The sequence below is a fragment of the Cricetulus griseus genome, chromosome 4 (assembly GCF_003668045.3).
Source record: "Cricetulus griseus strain 17A/GY chromosome 4, alternate assembly CriGri-PICRH-1.0, whole genome shotgun sequence".
NCBI classification, from domain to species: domain Eukaryota; kingdom Metazoa; phylum Chordata; class Mammalia; order Rodentia; family Cricetidae; genus Cricetulus; species Cricetulus griseus.
In genome coordinates, this window is record NC_048597.1 from 7,610,478 (window position 1) to 7,636,645 (window position 26,168).

Sequence of the window (26,168 nt, forward strand, 5' to 3'; positions counted from 1 at the left end):
TCTCCCCTTCCTCCTTTGTCCAGCCCTGGACCCGCCTCCAGCAAGAAGCTGTCCGACACTGGGGTTCCCCATTCGTCGTTTTCCACCCACTGACCTCCTACCCCACTCTTTCTGTAACCCCCAGCTGTCTTTCCTGTGCTCTCAGTGGAGCCCTGTCCACCCCTTATTCTGGCAGGGTTAATATCTGCCCATTGTTGTCACCACGGGTGAAGTCTGCCTGCCTTAACCATTTAGGAAACATGTCCAAATTTTGAAAGCTGTTATCCATTTGAAATCATGTCGGGTCCAGCCTGACCCAATACTGAGAGCCACGTGGGGTTCATTACTCCCCACGGGGCCTTGTCAACCCTTGCAGCTGATTCTCATTGAGAAGAAGCCAGGCCTTGGCCTCCAGTCTGAAATGTCCCTTCACTTGGACTTACTTGTCTCAGTTTTGTCTCTCTGCTGTATGTTTCCTCCCTCACTGGGAGGCTGTACGTTAGCTTTGACAAGTCTAGTCGTCTTAATACAACACACGTGTATTATCCTCTTGCTTTTTATTTTCTTCATTTATTTTTAAGTATTGGGTCTTGCTATGTTGCCTCCTGACCGTGAGTTCCCGGCCTGTTGTGGCCTTCCTGCTTCAGTCTCTTGGATAGCTGAGACTACAGGCGTGTAGTCCCACATTGCTCTCAGACATGTAAGACCATGCCTGCATATTCTTTGTTAGGACTGTGAGGACCATGTGACTGCCTTCAGGATTCTGTTCCTCCAGAAGGTGGGACTAGGGTGATGTCACTAGGGTGGGCTCTCTGACTCACTTTGTTGAGAGTTGTAGATTGCTTGGCTTCCAATTCTAAGCCCTTAGTGTATATCTACTCAGGCCTGCCCTTGCTGTGGCAGCCTTGTAGATTCTTCGCGGTACAGTTTTGGACGGATATATTCTTTTCTTTCCTTTTTTGCTTATGGGCTTCGGGGAAGCTGCTTGTCACTCAGAGCCTTTTTTTTTCTTCTGGACTTCCAGATTGACAGCTCCGTTCTGGATGTGGACACTTCCCAAGCTTAAGCTCCGAATGGTGAGTAGTTACATTCTCCTACATGCTGGCCGTGTGCCTTGAAGCACTTTCTAGGGGCGTTGTGAGTACACAGAAATGTTAAAAAAAAAAAAAAGGCCCCAAATTAATGTTTGTGTTACTTAGTTCCTTTTTCCTTGGAGTATTAAAAACAACAGAGATTCTGTATGGTCAGGACTGCGGCAGTCATTTGTACAGTTACCTGGAGAACAGCTCAGAGAGGACTGAAGGAGAGAAATCCGCTCTAGGTGTAATAAATGCCTCTCTGAAGTGACCAGGGCTCCTTAGTTTCAACATCACATAATCCTGTTGGCACATGAGTGAGCCAGAGTTCATTCTTTAATGTCACTGAATCTTGGTGTCTCATAACTGTTTTCAGTTGGTAAAAATACCTAAGCACAATCCAAACCCTAAATAACATTCACACTGCATGGGAGTTGAGCTCACATCCCCATCGCTCTACGACCGTGGTTCTCAACCCGTGGGTTGTGACCCCTTTGGGGGTTCAAGTGCAGGTTTCACAGGGGTTGCTTATCAGATATTTACATTATGATTCGTAACAGTAGCAATATTACAGTTGTGAAGTAGCGATGACATAATTTTGTGTTTGGGGGATCACCACAGCTCGAGGGACTGTGTTAAAGGGTTGCAGCGTCAGGAAGGTTGAGAACCGCTGCTCTAAGACAGGGTCTCTATGTAGCTCATGCTGGTTTAGAACTAAGTCCCTCTGCTTCCAGATCCCTAGTGTGGGGGTTACAGGAGCGCTTGCTGTGAGGACCTCACTTGCATTTCGGAATATGGTACCTCCTTCCTTGTCATCCCCAACTCCCAATAATGCGTTTGTCCTGTGGCGTTTCCATGGTATAGATTGCATTGCTGGCGTTCTGGAGTGGACATGTTCCACTGTCTGCCAATGTTTTTATAAAGATAAGATCAGATTCAGTTCCACACTGGGGACCAACAGCCAGGCATGGGGACCCATCCTGAGTTCCAGTGACTCAGGAAGTGGAGATGGGAAGGTTGCTTCCCTAGGAGTCTGGGAAACAGGGGTGCAGCTCTGTTGAAAGAATGAGTAAAAATTGGGGCAATGTTGCTGCACAGACTGTGGTGTGGTGTCCCTTTTTAGTTGTCATTCCATCCACCATCACTAGAGCCCTTACCAGCTTTTCTCCACATGACGCTAAAGCCATTGGCCATCTGGAGCTGGCGATAGGCGTGGTCTTCTCTCCAGAGGAACAAAGAGATGGTGTTTGGGCCCTGCCATTTGTCCTGCGTTATTGACTGGTTCTCCGAAGGAGAACTGTGGTCAGGTTTTCTTTATTTGATTTTGTGTGTGCGTGTGCGTGTTCGCAAGTGTGTGCTCGCGTGGTCACAGGACCACTTGCAGGATTTGTTGGGGAGAGAGAGTGGGAGCTGACGTGAGGACGATGCAGGTGATGGATGGGTGAGTCGCAGGTGGACCCTGGGTTCATTTTGAGGGGGGCATTTTGAGGATTTGCTCTGCATGGGGCAGAGCAGATCTGGGCCTTTTCTCTCCACTCAGCAGGTAGAAATTCAAGGCTGACAGTGGAAGTGATTGTTAAGATGTAGGTTGGAAATTGCCCAGGTGTACCAGTGTGCTGGCTAGCTTTATGTCACCTGAGAGGAGGGAGCCTCCACTGAGGAAATGCCTGCATGAGGTCATGCTGTACATAAGCTTACGGAGCATTTTCTTAATTAGTGATTGATGGGGGAGGGCCCAGGCCATTATGGGTGGGGCTATCCCTGGGCTGGTGATCTTGGCTTCTATAAGAAAGCAGGCTCCGCTGGGAGTTGGTGGTGCACACCTTTAATCCCAGCACTCGGGAGGCAGAGGCAGGCAGATTTCTGTGAGTTCGAGGCCAGCCTGGTCTCCAGAGCGAGTGCCAGGATAGGCTCCAAAGCTACACAAAGAAACCCTGTCTCGAAAAACCAAAACCAACCAACCAACAAAAAGCAGGCTCAGCAAGCTATGATGAGCAAGTCAGTAAGCCGCTCCCCTCTGTGGCCTCTGCATGAGCTCTGCCTCCAGGTTTGTGACCTGCTTGAGTTCCTGTCCTGGCTTCCTCAGTGATGAGCAGTGATGTGAAGTGTAAGCCAAATGAACCCTTTGCTCCCCAAGTTGCATTTGGTCATGGTGTCTCAGCAACTAGTTACCTCTTTGACTTGGTGACTGCAGCCTGTGCCCCGCTCTAGGGGACTTCCAGGTCCTGAAAGGTCCCCTGGTGTGGGCAGTTTGGAGGCATCACTGCAGAGCCTCTTCCTTTTGAGAGTGGAAGCTGCTTCTGTGAGGAAGAACCCTTGTCGGTTAGGGACAATGGTCCCTGAGAAGTGTGAGAAAAAGCCTTGCTGTATGTTATATGTCATATGTCGTATGTAGCCCAGGCTGTCATTGAATTTGAGATCCTTCTGCCTCAAACTCTCAAGTGCTAGGGTTACACACCCGGCTTAGACCCGGATTTTAAAATTTCTTTTTTGAGATTTAAGGAATTTTTTTTTGTGTGTATGAATATTTTGCCTGCATATATGTATGTGTTCGGCACATATGTGCAGTGCCCTCAGAGGCCAGAAGAGGGCCTCATACCCCCTGGAGCCGGGGGTATAGACACTTGGTAGATGATGGGAACTTAACCCTAGTCCTTTGCAAAAGTTGTAAGTGAGTTATCCCTCTAGCTCCTACCCCTGATTTTAATCTCTGAGAATCCTGCTGTGTGCCCGGCTGTGCTCTGTACCGCATTGTCTATTTCTGCTGTGTTTTTTTTTTTTTTTTTTAAACAGGAGAGTCCTCAGAGTACCTCACCCATCCTTCCTCACCTTCTAAGGAGCAGTTAGCACATTGTATCTGCTTGTTCAGTTAGCAAGGTTGTTTCAGTGTCGGGCACAGCCTACTCTTTATTACCTATGGCAACTTTCTTGCAGCAGTCGGTGGTGGTGGTGGTGCATGTGTGCCCCTATGTGCCCATGCACTGGTGCGTGCATGCATGCATGCTCCTCTATGAGCACACATGCGTGTGCCCTTGTTGTATGAATATGGAGTCTGTGGCTTACAAGCCATTGTAACTGTTAAAGTAATCCGATTTTCTTGTTTGTGTTTCTATGTTAGATGCCATTGTGCTTAGACTGTTGTACGTTAGCATCTGTGGAATATTGGTTCCAGGATCTCCCCTGCTGTGCATCGAAGTCTGAGGCTGCTCAATCTCCTGTGGAAAATGCCATCATTTTAACATAAAATCTTACAGACATCTTATGACATACTTTCTTTTTTTTATAAACACTTTAATTTTTTTTAAAAAGATTTATTTATTTATTGTGTATACAGTGTTCTGTCTGCATGTATGCCTGCAGGTCAGAAGCAGGCACCAAATCTCATTACAGATGGTTTGTGAGTCACCATGTGGTTGCTGGGAATTGAACTCAGGACCTCTGGAAGAGCAGCCAGTGCTCTTAACCTCTGAGCCATCTCTCCAGCCCATGACATACTTTCAACTCATCTGTAAACTCAGTATGGGACTCAAGCACATAATCATACCACTTGGTAGATGAAGGCAGGAGGATCAGGAGTTCAAGACCAGCCTCAGTCACATAGCAATGTTGAGACCAGTGCCAGTTATGAGACCACTCTGCTTTAAAAAATGATACCAAACAAACAACGCACCTCCAGACTGCACCTAACACAGTGCAAAGGCGGGGACGTGATGGTCACGTGGGACCTCACAGGAGATAATGGCACCTGGACAGCACTGAAGAGGAAGTTGAGGGGCTAGCTGCGTTTTCATTCAGTGTCTGGTTGTTGAACCCTTGGGCATGGAGGGCCAGCTGTAGCTTGGAGGAAGTACAGTTCCGCAAGGCCAGGTTCACGTTAGTGATGTCCTTTAGCTCTGTGGACGGTGAAGCTAACTGTCCTGGCAGTCGGCCTCTTGAGGTCTTGTCACACCTCCTTCCTTAGGGCAAAGCTTTCTCTCCTCTTCCGTCTGAGTGTGCATTAATGTGTGCCTTAGTTTACTTTTGGTCAGGAGTCTGCCCTTTTTCCTGCCCTGTGCTAAGGGCTTTCCTCCTATATGGTGCTCAGCTCACATTTCCTGAGATAGTCTCTCTGCCATCTTACTATATTGTCAAATTGTTACGGATGGCTGTGGGATGCTTTATGTAAGAATAATGAAATAGTTTTAAAATATAAAAGACTTTTCTTAATGCGTCTTAATGCAATAAAAACCGTAGCGATTATTAAAAAGTGGCAGAAGACAAGAATTAAAATAGCAGAATTGCTTAGCAGAGATTCTGCTTCATAATGCATTTGGATATAATTGGTGTCATAATGTGTAATTAGCAATCTTTCTTTGAAGTATGAGGCTTAGGTTTGGGGGGGGCGGGGGCCCTCATAGGACCTGGTGAAGTCTGAATTCAGTCCTACAGTGGTACTTTAGGTCTGCACAAGCTGTCGGCTGTTGCTACAGTCCTTGGTGTTTTCTGTTGGAGAGATTGTTACAGGAGCATCCTTCAGCATCTGCCTGGCCACCACAGGTGCCCCTGGTTTGTCAGTGGAAAGGAGAAGACACACTTGATCCACCCGAGGTACCCATTTATGAGCTGGGTTGGCCTGGGATTTGTTGCGCCAAACATCTTTGGGCCATTTTCTAGACTCACCCTGTAACCTGACTCTGTGGACCTTGTGATTGTGAGGAGCAAGAGTCCAAGGAAAAGCTCTGTGGGGGAGAGGGATGGGTCCCTACATAGAGTTGGAGCCTCGGTCCCTGGGGCCCCATGTCTCACTGTGGTCCCTGCATGGAGCTGGAAGCCTTGGTCCCTGTGTCTCACTCTGACTCTACGGATGGATTCTTGCATAGAGCTGGGAGCCTCTGTCCCCGAGTCTCCCTCTGCTTTAGTTGTCTTTTTAAAGACTGGAAGGATAGAGCAGGCCAGAAAACACACATGTTGAGTGAACTGGGAGCCTCTGTCCCTGAGTCTCCCTCTGCTTTAGTTGTCTTTTTAAAGACTGGAAGGATAGAGCAGGCCAGAAAACATACGTGTTGAGTGAACTGGACTGGTGGTAACCATTTCTTAGGTTCCTTTCTTTTGGCATTCCTTTCTGTCAGCATTCGGTCCATGCAGGCTCCTTCTTGGGAGAGGTAATGGTGAAGGATTGTGGTGGTTGGGTGGGTGCTCTTTGTCACCCCGTTGGTGGCCAAGTGTCTCATTGCCAGCCCACGGGGGAAGGTGCCTGCTTAGTGAAGAAGTGGGTACCACAACCTGCCCACTGGAGACCTGTAAAGAGGTGATGAAAAACATCCCTGCTTAAGAATTCAAAGCCTCTTCTCTGGGAATAGGATTTAATAGCCCCAAATTCCCCCTGAGAGCATCTCTAAGTTCATCAATGGCATTGTTGGGGCTTTTTTTTTTTTTTTTTTTGATGGTTTTGATTTTTTTGGCCCTTCTGCCTCAGCTCCTCTAGTGCTGGCAATACAGTTATTTTCTGCCATGCTTCCTTATTTTAATGATGATGGAGCTGAGGCTGGAGCAATGGTTTAGCAGGTCATAGAACTTGCTCACGCAGAGGTCCAGGGTTCAGTCTCCAGCACCCCACAGCAACCCACAACCTTCTGTCACCCCAGTTCTCCAGGCCCCTCTTCTGACCTCCTTGGTAACAGTGTGGTACACATGCATGCATGCTGCAGACACTCGTGCACATGAAATAAAAATGAATAAATCTTAAATCAAAAGATGATGGGACTGAACTGAGCCCCAGGAGCTGTGGTGCATCTGAGTTGTGGTAAGTGTTGGAGCGGGGCTTGGCAGGGCGTTTGTGGAGATTATCTTGTTCCACCTGCCCTTTGCTGGAGTCTCAGTAGAAACAGCTGGTATTTCAGTCCTACAAAGGGTTTGCAAGCAACAGTTTTTAAATTACATTTTATTTATTTATTTTGTGTGTGTGTGTGTGTGTGTGTGTGTATGCTTGTGGAAGTCAGTGTACAACTTGCTTGGGTCTGTTCTTTCTCTTTCAAGACAGGGTGTCACTGTATAGCTGTGGCTGTCCTGGAACTCACTGTGTAGACCAGGATGGCCTCGAACTCAGAGATCCGCTTGCCTCTACCTCCCAAGTGCTGGGATTAAAGGTGTGCACCACCACACTTATCTTTGGAATCTGTACTCTTACTTTACCTGGGTCCTGGAGATCAAACTCAGACTGTCAAGGTGGTAACAGACATCTTTACCTGCTAAGCCATCTCACCAGCCTCAATCACAACAAAAACTTAAGAAATGATGTGTGTGTGTGTGTGTGTGTGTGTGTGTGTGTGTGTGTGTGTGTGTGTGGTGTGCATGTGGTGTGTGTGTGTATGTGTATGTGTGTGTATGTGTGTGTGTGTGTGTGGTGTGTGTGTGTGTATGTGTATGTGTATGTGTGTGTGTGTATGTGTGTGTGTGTATGGTGTGTGTGTGTGTGTATGTGTGGTGTGTGTGTGTGTGTGTGGTGTATGTGTGTGTGTGTATGTGTATGTGGTGTGTATGTGTGGTGTGTATGTGTGTGTGTGTATGTGTGTGTGTGTGTGTGTGTGTATGTGTGTGTGTGTGTGTGTGTATGTGTGTGTGTGTGTGTGTGTATGTGTGTGTATGTGTGGTGTGTGTGTATGTGTGTGTGTGTGTGTGTGTGTGTATGTGGTGTGTGTGTGTATGTGTGTGTGTGTGTGTGTGTGTGTGTGTAGGTGCCCACGGATTCCAGAAGAGGGTGGCAGATACTCTGGAGCTGGAATTAAAGGCAGTTGTAAGCCTCTAGAATTACAACATGGGTCCTTTGAGAGAGCAGTGCACACTCTTAACCACTCTCTGGCCCACGCCACAAAAATTGTTTTAAGAAAGCAATGGAAGAGAAAATTAGTGCAAGAGAAATGCTTTAACCTTGAAGCTGGAACTGAAGCTGGAACAGAGGAATTGCAGGGTTACTGTTGCAGTGGGGGTGAGTGGAGGGAAGGGCGCCACTCTGGATACATACCAAAGTGTAGTTAGGCAGATACGGCGTTGGATCTTGCTAGGACTCTGACTTGACAAGGGAGGGAGGGTGTTGAAAGAGAGAGGTAGCCAGCATCAGTGACATTTAAAACCAAGCAGCCTGCAAAAGTGTTGGGATTATGTTTATGAACAGATTGTGTCTTACAGCACTACCCACTGACATATTTGTAGATGACATAGTAGGATGCTTGAGACAGTATTCAGATAGTGCAGTGAGGGGCACGGGGACAGTGACTGGCACTGGATTGTGGGTACATGTTGATTGTGTTTCCATCATACAGGCCTTTCCCAAGAACTGGGAGTGGTGGCACTCACCTGTGATCCCAGTACGTGGTAGGCTGAGGCAGGAGAATTTGTGAGTTTGAAGCCAGCCTGGGCTGCAGAGAGCTAGACTCTGTCTCAACAAATGGGACAAAGCAAGACATTTCCACAGGACAACGTTTTTAGATGCTGAAATCACCTGGATTAAACCGTGATCTTGGTTAAGAAGCAGCAAGAGGAACTCACCAACCTCTTACAGAACACACGCCCAGACCCAACAGATGATTCTCCATTTCTCTGGGACACACTTCAGTAATATGTTTTCCCAGAACATGGCCTCAGCTGTGTGGTCTCATCTTTTCCTCTAGGTCAGGTTGCAGTTTCAGCATCTCTGCCCATCCAGGTCTCTCCTCAGCCGCGTCTCCTCCTGCTCCCAGTCCTCTGGTTCTCCTTTCTCTGAATTCCAGGTGCTGGTCAGCTTAGGCCCAGGGATGTTATTCATGCTAGAGCCCTCAAGGTCGCTAGAATTGGATTACTCAGCCATAGGCAGACTTGGCTGACTTCTGTATGCATCATATATTGCACAGATATATTTATAAACATACATTAAAATTCGGAACTTAAAAAGTTATGAAAAAATGATGTGCTAAATCATCAGTGTGTCACTGCGACCTAAATCACCAAGCCCTCCTCTCCTTGTGCCAGCCATGCCTGTGGCTAGGTATCCCAGATGGGAGCAGGCTTGATGGATGGGCAGAGTCATGATGGCTGTGGCCTGGTTGAATGGCTGTGCCTGCTGCTCCGGGCTGATTTATTCTCACCTCCAGCTACAAATCATTCCTGGAATGGTGCAGACGCGGGGCCGGTCCTAGAGCATGCATGGCTTCTCAGCCATGGCCATTCTGAATTAACTGTTTTTCCTCCGGCTTTCTCATTCAGCTTCTTAGTTAAATCGACTGCCGGATGGCTTAGGTGCTATTTATATTGTCCGAGTTCTACAGGGACTGTTTTGATGGACATTTAATAAGGGAAGAGTCCCCCTGGCTCCTCTGTGGGGTCAGTGTTGGTTTTCTTTCTCTCTCTCTTTCTCTTTCCATTGCTGGGTATTGAACCAAAGTTCTTGCATATGCTAGGCAAGCTCTACCTAGCTATACCCTCAGTTTTCTTTTGGGAGTCTCATTTGAGGCATAGGTCTGTCCCTTGAGGCCTGCTAGGTCTGTCCCTTGAGGCCTGACTAGGTCTTTCCAATGACCTGTGTGTTTAATCCTGCCATAGAGAAGCTTTGGTCTAGGCATGAGGCGGGCTCTGGAGCAGGCTGGAGGAGTGGCTGCCGGAAAGCCATGGAAATTGTAGCCATGGGTCTGTGTGGTATCAGGGGTGCGTGTTTACAGGACATCTCCACACCCAGCTCCGTTCTTGGGCTTTTCCCAGGGGTACTGCTGACTTGGATCCTGCCCTCTCATCTTGGCCAAGAAACATCTTGGATGTTTCAGGTGTGGCTGCTGTAATCACATGCTTTCAGTGGGACCTGCTACACTCTGAGAGCTGTGATATTTAATTTTATGTGTTCATCCGCCTGGCCACAGGTTGCCCAGATACTTGACCAACTGTTCTGGTTATTCTCCAAGAATGTTTCTGGATGAGGTCTAACAGAGGTAAGAGAGTTAGTAGACTGCTCTCCCTAGTATGGAAGGCTCATGCAACCCGTTGGAGGCCTGAACAAAAGTGATGTCTCATACCCTCACAGTGGGGACAGTGTCTCCAGCTTGAGTGCCTTTGCCTTTGGACTGGAATTAGCATTGCTATCCTGGGTCTGCAGCTTGATGTGTGCAGATCTTCAGACATGTCAGACTATGTCGTGTCATGAACTAATTCCTTGTAGTAAATAAGTCTCTCCCCGTATACTCATGTATGTGTGCTGTGTGCGTGTGTTTGTATGTAGGTGGTAAGAAGACCCTGATGGCGTCCACGCTGGGTGACGGTGCGTCGTTGCTCAGGTTGGCAGTGATCTGACCAGTGTTCCTGTGGGTACTGCAGGATTTCCCTTTGGCTTCCGCTGCTCAGGCAACCATAAACTCACATTCTTATCTTCCTCCTCTGGATCTAATTCTTGTTCAGTGATATTAGGAAGATTTGTTAGTCAAGGCCAGCAGAGTACAGAAAGTGGTACTGTGACAGATGCTCTCTGATAACTGAGAAGAATCTCAACGACTACTCAATGAGTAGCATATACAGCGTTGATGCACCGGGCAAAGGGACAAAGCAGGACAGGGTCAGAGGCATGAGATTTCATCGAGCCACTCAGGAAGGTGCACAAATTACTTATCTATGAGATTTCCCATGTAGTATTTTTGGACTGTGTTAGACTCTGGGTTTCTGGAGCCATGAAAGGTGAAACAGCCAGAGAGGATTCCTGGATGTCTTTCTTATTCCCTTTGCCTTCTCTGACTCTTTCTGTTCACCTCCCATCATTGCCTGCTTTTCACTCGGTGACGTCCATAAATACTGCTTTTTGCCTACTTAGTCCATGGTGAAATGATCAGGAAATGTTTCTCGCAGTGGCTCTGCAGTCTCCCTGGAACTGATCACGTGATCACCGGCCAATCTGCTCCCAGGACACACGTGATCTGGCTACTGGGATCTAGAGGGGATGTCTGGGTCAGGAGGCCCCTTTAACTGCAATAGATGGCAAATTTCAGCAAAGGGTGGGGTTAAACACCACAAAACCATGAAATCAACATCCAATAAACCCAGGTGCTAAATGGAAGCCATGAAGCCCCCGTTTTCTTGAGTGCACTCATTTCTCTGGATCAGAGGGGACCTGCTGGCTATTAGAATCCAGCAGACACGTTTCAACTCAGGAAGTAAGGGATGGTGGTCTTAAATTGCTCTTTGGATTTTGCAAGGAATTGAGGTATTCTGGGCTTGCTTAGGAGGGTCTTTGGGTGATGCCAGGATGGCCTGAGATTTTGGCCAGATGGACTGTGATGGGAGGAGCATTTGCTATGATGAAATATTTTAAAAAGTATTTATTTATTTTATATGAGTGACCTGTCTTCATACACAACAGAAGAGGGAATCAGATCTTATTACCGATGGTTGTAAGCCGTCATGTGGTTGGTGGGAATAAACCTCCGGAAGATGAGCCAGTGCTGAGCCATGTCTCCAGCCCTGCTATGATGAAATTTTATGCAGTCACTAAAGGGGTGTGGCCCTTGTGTTGGAATTGCAGACAACATTCAAGATAGGTAGGGGATGCCTATCCCCTACCTTGCTGTATTTGCCACATTATCTACCATCAAGCTGTACCTCACATGAAGGAGCCCTTTGGAGTGAACTCTGCTCCCTCTTCAGCAAAACAAAAAGGAGTGTAATACTAGTAAAAGTTAAAGAACATACTAGAAGCTGGCTGGTGCTGGTGCACCGCTTTAATCCCAGCACTCAGGAGGCAGAGGCAGATGGATCACTGTGAGTTAAAGGCCAGCCTGGTCTACAGAGCCAGTTCAGGACAGCTGAGGCTACACAAAGAAACCCTGTCTCTGAACTCCCCCCCCCCCACAGAGAACATTCTAGAAGACTCTTCACTCTTCAATAAAACAGTCTACAGAATACTAAAGCCAATATCGGCATAGTAATAAAGTGATTCTGGATTCTTCTTTTTATAGAGAACAACAAATATACAACCAGTAAGTATCTCCTCCCCCATTGAGACACAAGTTAGGTTTTTAGTTTTAATGTCTTGGCCTACGTTGAGATTACTTATCAGTGTAGACCTTTCTTATTAGGGTGTGACATTTGAGGTTTCCTTCCTGCACTTGGTGGCATTTCGCACAGAAACACACCCCACTCCTTGCTGATCTTGAAGTTGCCTGTAGTAGTATGGCTGGCTGAGAGCTTCCTCGCTTCTTAGAGATGATGCTGAGTTGGTGGTAGTGTCGGGGTTTCAGCTGCAGACCTGTGGCGTTTCCTCCCCATCATTGTTCACCGCTGTGATGATACAGAGTCCAGAATCACTTCCTCAGGCTGACAGATGGTGCTTTAAGGGGAATAAAAGGTGAAATTAGTATTATAGTAATTAGTCTTTTTTCTTCCTGTTAAATCTCCAGAGCACAGCTATGGAATTTGTCAGATGAGGAACTTCATGCTTTTAAGCCATCGTGCTTCTTGAGATACGTCATCCCTTCTTTGAAATATAATGCAATAAGAATGTGTAGGAGACTTTAGTGGAATTTTATTGATGCATTTTAAAGCAGGAAGCTGTGTCTTGCAGTGCTGTTTTCTTGTGTGCTGCAGACACACTTGGTGCTACTCTGTCCACAACAGCCAAGCCAGTGCAAGTGAAACGCCTTTAGTCCCACCACTTAAGAGTGCATTACAAGTGTGGGCTGACTGCTCTGGTGACTTCCATGGGACAGCTCATCTTTAGTGCTGTTCATATAAACACAGGTCCATTGCCGGGACCAGCAGAGGTTAGAACTGATTTTCATGAAGTTTCTCGTGTAATGAAATCTCATCAATTTCGATTCTTCTGGCTGTTTTCACTAGAGACCGAGGAGGGCCCAAGGACGAACAGCTTAGAGAGCCTGTGGCTTGGCGTTGGCTTCCTTTTGGCTTGTGGGAGGCCGCATCCCGTGAGGTCCAGCTTTTATGAAATGTGTTCTAAATGACTTGATTGGGAGCCAGCACTGTCTGGTGTTTTCTATTATGTAACCAGTCAGATTTATGTTGCATACAATGAATTTCAAATCCCAGTTTTTAGGGGATCTCAAAGGGGGATAGGGATACTCTTAGTTTCCTGGGGAATGAAAATTTGGAAAGCCACTGTAGTTCAAGGCTCATTATAAAAACCACAGCTATGGAATATGATTGCTTGAAAACTGATGGACCACAGAAGTCTGATGTCTTCGGATGCTTGTTGCAGGGGTTCAGGCGACTTTTTCTTTTTGTTCCATGTATTTATTATGGTATGTATGTGTGCGTGTACATGGTACATACCACTGCACACCATGGGCAACATGTAGAGTTCACAGGTCAACTTTCAGGAGTCAGTCTCTGCTTCCTGCAAGTGGAATTTGCCACTGGCTTTTACAGGAGCGCCTTTATTAGCCATTTCTCTAGCTTTAATGTGCTTCTTCATCTTTTAAAAATTTATCTTATTGTGCATTGGTGTTTTGCCTATTTAATTGTGTCAGAACTGTAGTTCCAGACAGTTGTGAGCCTCCATGGGAATTGTTGGACCTGGGTCCTCTGGGAGGACAGTCAGTGCTCTTAACCGTTGAGCTGTCTGTCCAGACCCCTTGAATGTGATTTCTAATGGCAGTACTTAAACTGGTCCTTTGGGTTGGTTGGCTGTTATGATAAATCTTTCCGCCAAAAGCCGCTGAGCCCCACCGCCACGTGTGAGCTTTACGCCAGCCGCCTGCCCGAGTTAGGCACAAATGAATACACAGAAACTTGTATTAGGTACAAAGCTGCTTGGCCAATGACTAGGATTCTCATCTTCTAGCTCAGTCTTAACTATCATAAATCTATATATGTTATAAGACTTATCTTATCGGATGCCTTATTGGCGTCCCTCCTTGCTGGTGGATCACATCGTGCTGCTGGAGCAGGAGCGGAGAGGAAAAGAGGACCCTTCCTGTTTCTCCTTCGCTTAAATATGAGTCTCCTTGCTATATCACTTCCTGCCTGGATCACCACTTCTCTACTACATTTCCCAGAATCCTCTTTGACTCCTAGTCCCGTCTACTTGCTGTCTCATTGGCCAAACAGTATTTTATTCAACAACCAATAAGATAAACATACACAGTACATTCCCCATCAGTTGGTGAGACGGCACAGGGGGTGAAGGTGCTTGCTGTGCAAGCCTGATGCCCTGAGTTTGGCTGCTGGAACTGTAAAGGGGGAAGGCGAGAACTGATTCCACAGCACTGTCCTCTGCCTCCCTCATGTGTGCTTTCCCTCTTGCTCATTCCCCCACTACTAAATTTTAGAATAGTATTTGAAAAACACAATCCTAAATCACAGTGATGAGGATGTGTTGGCCTGTGGAGGCAGCAGCCAGTTCTAAAGAGCTCTGTGTGCTGTGGTGTCGCTTTGGCTCTCCAAGGTAATTGCTGTGAGATTAGTTCTCTCCTCTTCTAGCTCCATGGTATCTGTGGCGCAGGCCCTGGAATCCTGTTCATCTTCTCTTGCTTGTTATGAGAGGGCCTATTTATTTATTCCTAATGACCAGTAGTGGTTAGGGGTTGACAGGCCTGGCCATGTGCTTCACAGCCCCCTTGGTAGCCCATCCCTTTCCTGCTTTTCTTCCTTTTCAGTTAGAGCTGTGGAATGAAAGAGGAACTTACATCTCTTACACTGGAACCCTGCTCCTTTTTGCCTGTTTGCCAGCAGGCTTTGCCTTTGACCCAGGCCTCTCTTTGCCTGCCCCGGTCCTAATCTTAGCAAAGAATCCCACCCCCTTGATAGCTGATCAAGTTGCTCTTCCCTCATTTTTGACCTTTAAGCAGAAGCAGTTTTTAGCCATTCCTCATAGAAATTAGGCCACTTGAACAAGAGTCCTTGTCTTAGGGTTTTCATTGCTGTGAAGAGACACCATGACCGCAGCAACTCTTATAAAGGAAACATTTTGCTTCCAGTTCAGAGGTTCGTTATCATCAAGGTGGCGAGTATAGTGATATGCAGGCAGACATGGTACGGGAGCTGGGAGTGCCATGCTACATCTTGAAGGGAACAGGAAGTCAACGGATAGTCACACTGAGGGAAGCTTGAGCAAAAGAGATCTCAAGTGACACCCACAGTGACACACTTCCTCCAACAAGACCACACCTCCTAATAGTGCCACTCCCTTTGAGGGCTATTTTTTTTTTCAAACCACCACAGTCCTTTTAGTAATTACCTGTACCCTGTCCTTTGTTTGTAAAATCCATTGGGAACTGAGCTAACCCCCAATCTCCCCAAGGGCAGTACCTGTATTTTACTTTTCTTTAATTACATCTTTAAGAATAAATTTTTTATAAGAAGATCCATGTTCTTCTTTGGTATGTCCAAAGTAGCACCTTGTCTATTTATTAGGAAAGACTGACTCCTAAATCAAAGTCCACATATATTGACTTAACTGAACAAAAGGTAATTTCTTTTGTATACCAACTTGTCTCCTAAATGGTAATTTTGGAACCCAGGCTCTTTCCACATTGTGGCTCTGCCATCTCCAGTCTGTGCATTCCAACGTCACCATCCACATGGTCTTTTCTGTGTGTTCCCTTAGCTAGAGATTAGCCATGGAACATGTTTCTGTTCTCTAGTGACAGGGAAGTGTAGGCTAGAGTCATGTTCATTTTGTGAACCTTGCATTTAAAACAAGTGTCACATATGCTTGCAGTGCAGAGATTATGCAAATACCGAGGTCAGTCTTTTGTGTCACGTTTTCCAAGTGTCCCTTCAATTGTGATGCTCCATGCACATGGCATGCTGACTTTTTTTCAGTTGTGATGCTCCATGCACATGGCATGCTGACTTTTTTTTCTACCCTGAAAAAAACTGAGGAGCCCCTTGCACACAGAAAAGAGAAGTCGACCATACAAATCACATCTGATTTTCTTTCCTGATCCTGAGTTTGCGAAAGCGTGGTGACTTGTGCAGGGCGCTGCTGTGGCTGTCAGTGGCAGCATGGTCGTCATGTTGCAGTGTTTCTGCTTCTGTAGTACAGTGATTATCTTATTTACCTTTGGCAGGATCTTGATGGCCTTACGGCGCTTCATGCCTTGCTGCTCCATGGTGTTCTTGGAATTGGAATGCATCAGTGTCTCCTTCCTTAGTTCTAGCCACAGCGCACGGTTGGTGGTTTTATCTGTCTCTTGCAATCTACTGAAAACATAAGGCTTTTCTTAAGTTTCTCTACGTAGAAACACTCAACTGGAACCAGGGCAGCTCTCCCTCTCCCTCTCCCCTCCCGCCCCACCCCCGGACAGGGTTTCCCTGTAGTTCTGGCTGTCTTGGAACTAACTCTGTAGACCAGGCTATCCTTTGAGCTCACAGAGATCCACCTGCCTCTGTCTCCTGAGTACTGGGATTAAAGGCGTGCGCCACCATGGCCCACCCCTTACTCACTCTTAAATTTAATTGATTATTGATCGATTGGTTGGTGCGTGTGTTAGTGCGAGCATGCATAGATTCAGAGGACAACTCTGGGAAGCTGGTTCTTTCCTGCCACATGGTTTGATCTGGGACCCTAACTGAGGCCGTCTGCCTCTGAGCAAGTACCTCAGCTCTCTGGGTCATCTCACAGGCCCCGTTGTTTACTTTTAAAACAAGGATTGGTTTTATTTGGTTCCAAGAGTGGGGCTGTGTGCAGACTTGTGGATTGGTGAAGGAGAGAGGCTGGTGATGTGCTCATCACTTTTCCCTGTTTCCCCAGGACTTAGAATAGTTTGGACCACAGCGGTCAGGAATTGAGCAAATTGCAGGTAAAGGGGAAACACTACCGGATTGGGACTACGTAGCCTTCGCCTGAGACTTTTGTTAAACTTCTGACTCAGCACTGTCTTTTGCTAAGCTACGGATGGATACTACGGCACAGACTGGTTGATGCTGCACTGAACATGGCTCTGATAGTAATGACAGTTGTAGAGCCCTTACTGACATTTTATCCAGTGAGGGAAACTGAGGTACGGAGAAGTCAGGTAGCTACAAGAGTGTGTTGCAAGTGGTCACCTCCCTGTGGACAGTCTCCAGTGAGGGGTGTTTCTGGTCTGATTGGTTCTGTGTTAGCCACACGTAGTGCTTTGGGGAGAGAGACACCCTGCTCTCTCTTTACACATAGATTACATGTCGTAGAGGAAACTGCCTCTGCTCTCCGGCATGGTAATTGTGGTTTCTGGGTTAGCGCTCGGCTGCCAGCTTTGTGGGGATGTGGGTAAAGTCAGCTCTCTTTCCTCCTTCTCTTTGATGGTGCGCTGTACGAGAAGATAAAATAGGGAGCTTATGCATATTAACGACCTGTCAGCTGCGGTTTCTTTGGGGGATCTTTTCATGGGCTATTACCAGTGAGAATTATCTTAAATAATTGAATGCTGTGAAAGTTTGTGGTGCTCTTCTTCCGAGGTCAAGAGAAGATGGTGTTGGGTATGCCATCAGTAGGCAAAGTCATGACGCCAGCCCCCCTTTTCCAATCAGCTGCTTCTTAGGAGTTAATGGAGACAGAAGGTGACTTGGGCGGCTGTTTGTTCTGCAGTGGTTCACGGTGGTGCTGTGAGAAGGTGATGTGTGAGCTGTAAGTCATAGATGGCCTTTAGGTTGATTGGGACATACCTGTGAATTATTTTATGTTATAAACATTATAATTCCTGGATTGAGTTGTGGTTACTTCCTCGTGTCAGGGTTCTGCTCTGATTATAAGGGACCAAACCAATGGGGCTCCATGTCTTGGTCTCCAGAGCAAGAGAACTGTGAGCTAAATGAGCCTTTTCTCTAGTTTCTGTTTTTCCTTTTGTTGGCGTGTTCCTGCATTAAACTCAGGGCCTGATATGTGGTAGGCAAGTGTTTGATCACTGAACCAACCTGAAGCCTCTACCCTACAAAACTAGCCTGACCCTGGTCCTTGACTAAGCATAGTCACACTGAAGCCCGACTGTTACATTACTCTTCTTCAAATCATGGCAGACAACCGCCTCCCCCACCCCGAGCCCCCCCACAGCACTTTTCCTTGAACATGGCATCCAGTGAGTTATGTAGAGGAGCTATTCCTCTACCAACTGGTTTGACAGTGGAGCAGGAGGCCTGGCCAATTACCTCCATGTTCTTGGGACCCTTGGGGGTTATTCTCCATGAAGGTTATCATTATTATTATTTTGGTGTTATTCCTCTACAAACTGTCTCGACACTGGAGGAAGGAGGCTTGGCAGTTACTTCCATGTTCTTAGGACCCTTGGGGGTCATTTTCCACGGAGGACATCATTGTTCAAAGTACATCCACTTGGTCTCCTCAGGTTGGTCTACATATGAAGAGTGAGCGAATTCAGAAAGGAAGATTTGTTCTTGTAGCCAGGACACTTTGTTCATTTAGCAATTATAGATGGTCCTGGCCTTTGGTGGCTCTGTGTTAGAAATATTTATTTTATTTTATTTACTTAATGATAGTCAACAAATAATAGAAATCCAGTAAGAATCATGCTTGGGGTTTTGAGTCTGCTTCTTTTCCTGAGCTGCCAACACTCCATCTGAACGTCTCTCTGGATTCTGAGCAGTAGCGTGAGCTTCAGTTCCCAGTTAGGCACACAGTCACGAGAGGAAACGGCTGGTATTCTACAGCACGTTGAGTTGCTAAGCGACACTATCTGCTAGATGGGGGAATCAAGTGCATTTTCAACTTAATAGGTTTTTGACTTATTATATTTTAAAAAATTTTATTTATTTTGTGGGTACCTGTCTGAGTCTATAGGTGAGCACCCGCTACAGTGTAGATGTGGTCAGAGATCAATTTGTGGGAGCCAGTTCTCTCTTTCCACCCTGTGGATCCCAGGGATTGGAACTCAGGTCATGAGGCTGGGCAGCAAGCACCTTTACCTGCAGAGCCATCTTGCTGGCCCAGGATATTTTAGACTTATGATTGGTTTAGCAGGATCTGACTACAGTATGATGTAAGGAATAAATGTAAATAATTCAGTAGTTCTTTACTGTGTGCTTACTGTGTTCCTGGCTAGAAGCCACTTGTCAAGAAAACTCTCCTCCCTGGAACATGGCAGAGAATCACGAAGGGCAATCTGTTAACTCGCAAGTCACAGCAGTGCCTGCTCAGTGTCTTGTCTGGAGAGTCCTGGCAGTTGCCACCCAGAGCCTGTCCACATGATGCTGGTGCAATTAGGAGATCATACAAGTATGATGGCAGAGACTCTGACTCGGTGAACTACTGCTGTAATTAGGTGAGCACTAACTCCTTAAGAATCAAAGAAATGGGGCCCATCAGTAAAGCATCGAATACCAAGGTGGCCATGCTTGGAACTGTCTTCAGTAGGCTGCTGTCAAATGCAGGGTGGCGAGCTATTGATTTTAGCTCCAACCATGTGACTCTGACCCTGGACCACCACAGGGCTCTGCCTGGATGTCCCGTCTCTCCTCTCAGCTCCAAGTCCTAGCAGTGAAGACCCTGGCTCGACTCTAGGTCTTTTCTCCTTTGTTTCTGGTCTGCCAGCAACCACTATCCTGGGCTACAGGTTGTTTGGTGTCTGAAAGGAATTCTGTCCTATATTGTGTCCTGTCTTAACCATCTCCTGTAGGACTCTGCCTCTGACCTTTATTTATCTTGGCTGAATATAGAGGTTATAGAAAATTTTATTTTATAGAAATCATTAATGCTAAACAGTTTGAAGAAAAACATTGGAAAGGTTTGGGCAGTTACAAACACGAAGCTTCAGCTACAGGGGTGATTTCACATCTAAGGAATAGAACATTCCCTGGCACTTTGTCAGCCATCACAACTGTCAATTCAGAATATAAGTTAATTATCACCTTGGTCCTAAAGCGTAATCGAAATCTCTCTTCTTAGCTGTCGGGATCAGCTCACTCCTTATTTATTTATTAATTAATATTTGCTGCCTGTTCTTATGTTCTGAGAAACTGTTCTAAAAGAAAGGCTGGGGTTTTCAGAGTTTGGTATGCTTTACGGTATTTCCTCATGGCAAGAATAGACTGTAAGACACAATTGCAGCTTAAGTAGCAATCAGCTAACTCAGTCTATTTCCAGAGGTTGTGTTTGCCAGCGGCAGAAACAGACACATTTGTTTTCTTTCTCCTTACATGCGGTTTGCACCCTCTGATGGCTTGGGTGTTAATTTGGGATTACAGCACATTTCGGAAGGCTTTGGTTTTAAAGAGCAAAGTAAATTTAGTTCTTATGTAAAGCCTCTGATGAGACCAATAACTAAAACTGATGGCGTTTTCTTGATAAAGGCTTTCTTGTTTTCTAGAGGCCAAGGTCAGATCTGGGAGACTGGATGGCTGTCTGGGCAATTCTTCCACTAGTTACAGCGCCCAGTGCTTATTTACCTACCTTCTGCTGTGTAGAGTGTGGCCGAGGAGACTCAGAAGAGAAGAATGATGGGTCTCAATTCAGTGCTCGATGAAGCCGTACTCACATAAATGTTAGCATATGACTCGTGTTTCCCTGGAAGCCTCAGCTGGCTGGTTTTTTGTTTTGTTTTTGTTTTTGTTTTTTTTAATCAGTGAGGCAGGGTGTTGTTTGTTTGTTCCATGTAGATCTGATCAAATCATTGTCACTTCTCAGTGACAGGAGTAACTGAGATGAATTAAAATCTGGTCCCGTGATTCAGCATTCAAGGCCTCCTATAGCTTAGCCACCAATTCCTTCCCAGCCGATGTCACCATCATGCATTGCGTTTCGGCTGTCAGGCAGGACTATGAGCATGCCCTTTGTTTCGTAGCCCCTGTTCTTCTGTTTCCCCAGAGAGCACTTCACCCTTCCTCTCCCAGGCCGTAATGCTGGGACGCCCTCCCATCTAGACAGGTGGAAAGAATGGCTTCCTTTTTGCCTCCTCTTCAAGCTTTCTCACAAACCGGTTGGAGGGTGTGTCTGGTAAGGAGGAGCTCACTGTTATTATGCTAAGGTCATTCTTTGCTTGTGGAAGAGGAGGAGGGATGGAGTAGAGACCATAAAGGTGGATTTGGGGAAGGGATTCTGTCTTTTACCAGACACAAGTTGGGAACAGAATACTAGGTGCGTCTTCTCTGTTTCTTCCCTTTCTGTCATTGGCAGGAAGCAATGACAGTTTTGTTCTGTACTGACTAGGGATCCCTGATTTCACAGGGGTCTGGCCAAGGAAGAAGAGTGTGCTTACTCAACTGTGGTGCGTTTTAGTGACGTAAGCTGTCCTATCATTTGTGAGCTGTGTGTTCATTTTAGTAAGTGCAATAAAAACAGCCTTAAAAATGCCTCAATTATTCCTGATAGTCCTGAGCTCAGGGTATGTACTGGTCCTGGCATACGGTGATGAAGGTCTCCCCTTTAAGAGTCTCCTGGTCTGGTTCAGGAATTCTTACGGCATGTCCACATCGGCATCTGATGGTTGGCTGAAGTGTGTATGCTTCCTGGGCCCCATTGCAGACCCTCTGGGTGAGAACAGTTTCTTCTTAAACCCCCGCCAAGGATGAGTATAACCTTCGTTGATGACCTTTACCTTTAAAAACAGGGTGTATATTTTAATTTTGCCTGTGTGTTTCTTCTATGGAACATGGGCCCTGGTGGTTTCACGCTCTGTGGGCCTTTGCTAACCTCTGTTTTCCTTTCATGCTCATGACTTTTTCTCTAGGAGTTGATCCCTAGGAACTGCATGGGAACGTGAGTGTCATGGACATGGAGGTTAGGAGAGCCTGTTGTCCCTGTGTCCTGGCTTTATGTCACCTGGAAACAGAAGCTAGTTATCTGAAAGAAGGGGTCCTCAGTTGAGAAAATGCCTCTGTAAGATTCAGGTGTAGAGCATTTTCTTAATTAGTGATTGATGGGAGAGGGCCCAACATGGAGAGCAGACATACAGTGGACCAACATCAGCATGGTGGAGAGAGGCTCCAGAGAAAGAGTGTGCGGAGAGCACTCCCAGAAGGAGGAAGAAGGAAGGGTTGCAGGTTCTGAATAATCTAGAAGTGTGTAGTATTGAATTAAAGACCAGTTACCCACTTATCTTTTTAGATGACTTGTAGATGAGCTTGCCTTCTGGAGCCGGGTCATTGGTCCCTTTGCTGTGCGATTGACCTGGTCCAACTGGAAGGTTAGGTTAGGGTTCAGAGAGAGTGTTTTTTTCCCATAAGGAATTTTCTCTTAATGGGCTTTACTCTTATTCTGCCATTAACAGAAGTCAAGCTTACATCTCAATAAGCTGTAATAAAAATCTGACAAGCTGGAATGTATTGTGGTGGAATTGTGTACCGAGCTCTCGGAAAGTGGAGCGCTTCCTTGCAGCCCAGGTCTGTTTCTGTTATGTGCCTGCTCTGCACACACGTTCATGGCACAGCATGCAAAACTAGCCTGATCCCAGCATCTAGCTTCCGAGCTACTCTGCCAAGTGCTTGTCATGTCTTTGTTTCCAAGAGTATAAACATGGGGCTTGGATAGATGTTGCAGAAGCATGATTGCTACTCTTAACAGAGGACCAAAGTTTGGTTACCCAGGTTATAACTGCCTAAAACTACAGCGCCAAGGGATCTGCCCTCTTCTGGCCTGATTAGGTCTGCACTCATGTGCACATTACACACACACACACACTCTCTCTCTCTCTCTCTCTCTCTCTCTCTCTCTCTCTCTCTCTCTCTCTCATACACACACATACATGCACACTCACACTCAATTAAAAATAAGGTAGATCTTTGAAATCTTTTAAAATGCGTAAGCTCCGTTCGCTTTGCTGTCTACTTCTTTGGCAAATCACAGTAAACTCCCAGTAAATGGTGAAAGAATGCAAAAGAGAGTGATCAGAGAGCTTTGTGAGGTGGTTATATCTGGGCTGCTGAATGGGGGAGAAGCCAGGCAAAGGAGGCTGCAGGTGCCTGCCTGGCAATGGTCATAGCTGATGTGAACTTAGGTATGATGGGATTGTGTGAGTTAGGGCTGCTGGCTGGAGGGACAGATGAACACCACCACCAGCAGCCAGGTGTTTCTGTGATGTTCATGTCATCGGAGTCTAGGGTACATCTGGAATGCAGGCTTGGGCCTTTGCACACCAGTGGCCTTGCTGAATCATGCTTATGTCTGGTGACCCCGAGAAGCCACCATTCTGACAAAGGAGAAAGCTGCTAGTAAAGTTCTTGTGGTTGTTTTCGTCTCTCAGCATTCTCTGCGAGCATCCTGGCTCCTGACACATAGTGGAGCTAGCAGATAGCATGTGTCCTGCTTCCTTTCTTGATGATCTTGCTCTGTCTGGCCTGAAATCGCTTTGGGATTTTTGTCTGAAGGCTGTTTTAGCTTTCTGCGCTGCTGTAGGAAATTAACATCAGTTTGGTGGCTTGAAATGACAGAATTTTGTTCTCTTAGTTTTGTGGAAGCCAAAAGTCCAAAGTCAAGGTCCTTCTGAAGGATCTAGGGAGGAATCCTTGTGGCCTTTCACCTCCCCCCATTCCCAGCATTCTTTGGATTGTGGCTGCACCTGTGTCTCTCTCCAAGTTTCCCTATGTGTCTGTCACATCATCAGGCTGTTAGTTATTGAATCAGGACCCACTCTTATCCAAGTTGACATCTTCTTACCCCATTCACACCCCCAGGGACCCTACCTTCCAATAAAACCATATTCTAATAAAATCATATTCTGTTTTTCCATGGAAACATGGATCTTAGGGGTAGACACTGCTCTGTTTGTCTCATAGATGTCTGAGTTCTGGAGGCACTTAGTTGTACTTCATTGAACAAGGGCTTAAGACATACATACTTGGGGCTGGGGAGGTGGCTTAATGGTTAAGAGAACTGACTGCTCTTCTAAAGAACCAGAGTTCAAGCCCCAATACCTACATGATGTCACACAACGGTCTGTAACTTCAGGGAATCCACTGTGTGCACATGGTATGCAGACATACATAAAAATAAATCTAAAAAATCCCTGATGTGTTTAGATCATCTCCAATAACAACCACTGAAGCCGCAACACATGCTGGGTGCATCCCCTTGCAAGAGTCTTCCCCCGCCCAGAGACTTTATTGAGTTTCCTTCCTGTATGTCATACTCTTTATTGGTAATTAGTCGATGTGTCTGGGATTCTAGAACCCCTTTATTTCCCCCACACAAGCCTTTCTGCTATGGTGAATGGGCTCTTGTCAATTCCTGCAGTTTTTGTGGAGCTGCACGTGTTCTCGGGAATATTGGGGAGTCCCAACGAAGGCAACCCATCTTACTGGGGAAGTTAGGGCTCCCCTCTCTGGGTTGTTAGCCTCGTTAGTAGAAGAGTATTAAACAGTGGATTGGAAAGGAAACCAAACCAGTAGAGATTGAAAAGGAAAACCACAGGGAAGCAAACTCAGCAGCTGCCACGAGGAAAGATGAGGAAGACAAATGCCCCTCACTCCAGCATGGTGTCCAGCCATATGGCTGCCATGGGGCTTTGGAGGAAGAGTGATGGGAACACACTTTGGAAGGAGATGGAATGAACGGGAAAAGCAGGCAGGTTTGCTGCATGGCAGCAGCCCGGCATGGCCTGTGCTGGGGAGGGAACAGTGCATCGTTTCATGAAAGGATATTCCACCCATCTCCCCTCCTGAGGCGTGGGTGCACTGGCCGATTGTCAGGGCCAAATGGTAGCTTGGGATATTAGGCCAGAGAAGTCGTTTTCCCTAATGGGCCTCCACTGAACTGCCTTCTCAGGGACAGAAGGACATCAGGGGAAGTGTGATGCTGTGGGCCACAAGTGTTTTCCACGGGTTTTGCATGGTGGCATGTGGCTCTCCAGGCTCAGTTCTTTTTCTTTTTTTCAGGCTTCTTTTCTACTATGACAGTTTTATTACACAACAAAGTCTAGAATTTGCTTCTAACCCAACGTTGTTCATTTGCAGATTCTCAAGTAGCCTGGGTTCTTCTAAGAGAAAGGCATAAATCATAAATCATGTTGTCACTCTTTGTTGTCACTAATGGCCTTGTAGCTGCTGCTGTGCCCCTCCTCCCCCTCCTCCTCCTCCTCCTCCTCCTCCTCCTCCTTCTTTTTTTTTTTTTTTTTGAGTAGCCTTGGCTGTCCTGGTGCTCACTCTGGAGACGAGGCTGGCCTCGAGCTCAGAGATCCACCTGCCTCTGCCTCCCGAGTGCTGGCCTCATAGATCCTTATAACATGCTTTATTAAATGGAGTTAATTGATCCATTTGGTCTGCTTTGTTTTTCTACCTGAGTAGCCCAGGACCTTCCTTCATGTGACCTTTGGCACCTTTCACTATAGCCTTAGATGAAGAATTTAAAGTGCACATTCACTGGGTAAAGGTTATACATTTTTAAACGCCCCCTAATGCACATCGTTTCGGAAAGAGTATTTGAGCGCAGTCTTGTCGGTGCTGAATGCCAGGCTGGTTCAACAGACGCCTTGCCAGCATTGTCGAGGATTTGGAGTTTGACCAGAACCAGAATCTTGGGGAGGTGGTGTTTAACTTGAGATAAACCTGCTTTTTGAAAACACATTTAAAATAATACAGCAGTAGACGAGTTGTGTCACCTTCTTGCCAATGTACTCTGTGTGACGATGCCACACCAGTGGCTATGGTGCCAGCAAACACTGTGGTCGCTTTAGATAGCATCCTCGTGTCTTTCAGAGCAGGCTCAGAGAATTAGCAACAACTGTTGGTCTCAGGGCAGTCTCCTTTTGAGGGCCATCCTCAGATGCTCCCCAACCTGTCACACGTGCGGCACTTCCGTTTACGTAGGACTGAGAGGGTTGGCAGGGTCGCGTTTCATTGCAGGTCTCACACATGGCTAGGGCCAAACTATTCCAGGGTTGCTTTTCCTCTAGGATGGTGAGCTGGCCCATCCACAGATGGAGCCAGGGCTGCTAGGGCCAGCTAGCAGGAGCCAGCACTGCAGAAAATAATTTATTCGTGCCTTTAGCCTGGGATTACTGGGATAGAACACCCTGTGGAGGTCTGTGTTTAAAGACATCAGAGAGCATGACCTTGAGTCCTCTTTTGTTCTGTCCTTCAGCTTCGATAAAGCAAGGGACAGTTCTCAGAGCTTGCCACCCGCCATCTCAAAAGAGGCCACTCTCTGAGACCGAGTTCTGTGCAGTGTCCAGGTGTCTTTCTTCTTTGACCCGGTGAGTTGGCTCCATGCAGATAGGGGAAGCTTTTCTTGCTTCCCTTTTTATT

General features: G+C 46.6%; 1 protein-coding gene across 1 annotated transcript in view; it reads left to right on the forward strand.

The window, feature by feature from the left end:
- Tiam1 (TIAM Rac1 associated GEF 1) overlaps positions 1-26,168 on the forward strand; it is a 342,013-nt gene that overhangs the window by 79,642 nt on the left and 236,203 nt on the right. Inside the window, exon 2 of the mRNA XM_027415559.2 lies at positions 1,004-1,055. The gene's annotated coding sequence lies outside the window, so the exon portion shown is untranslated. The remainder of the gene's footprint in view (positions 1-1,003; positions 1,056-26,168) is intronic.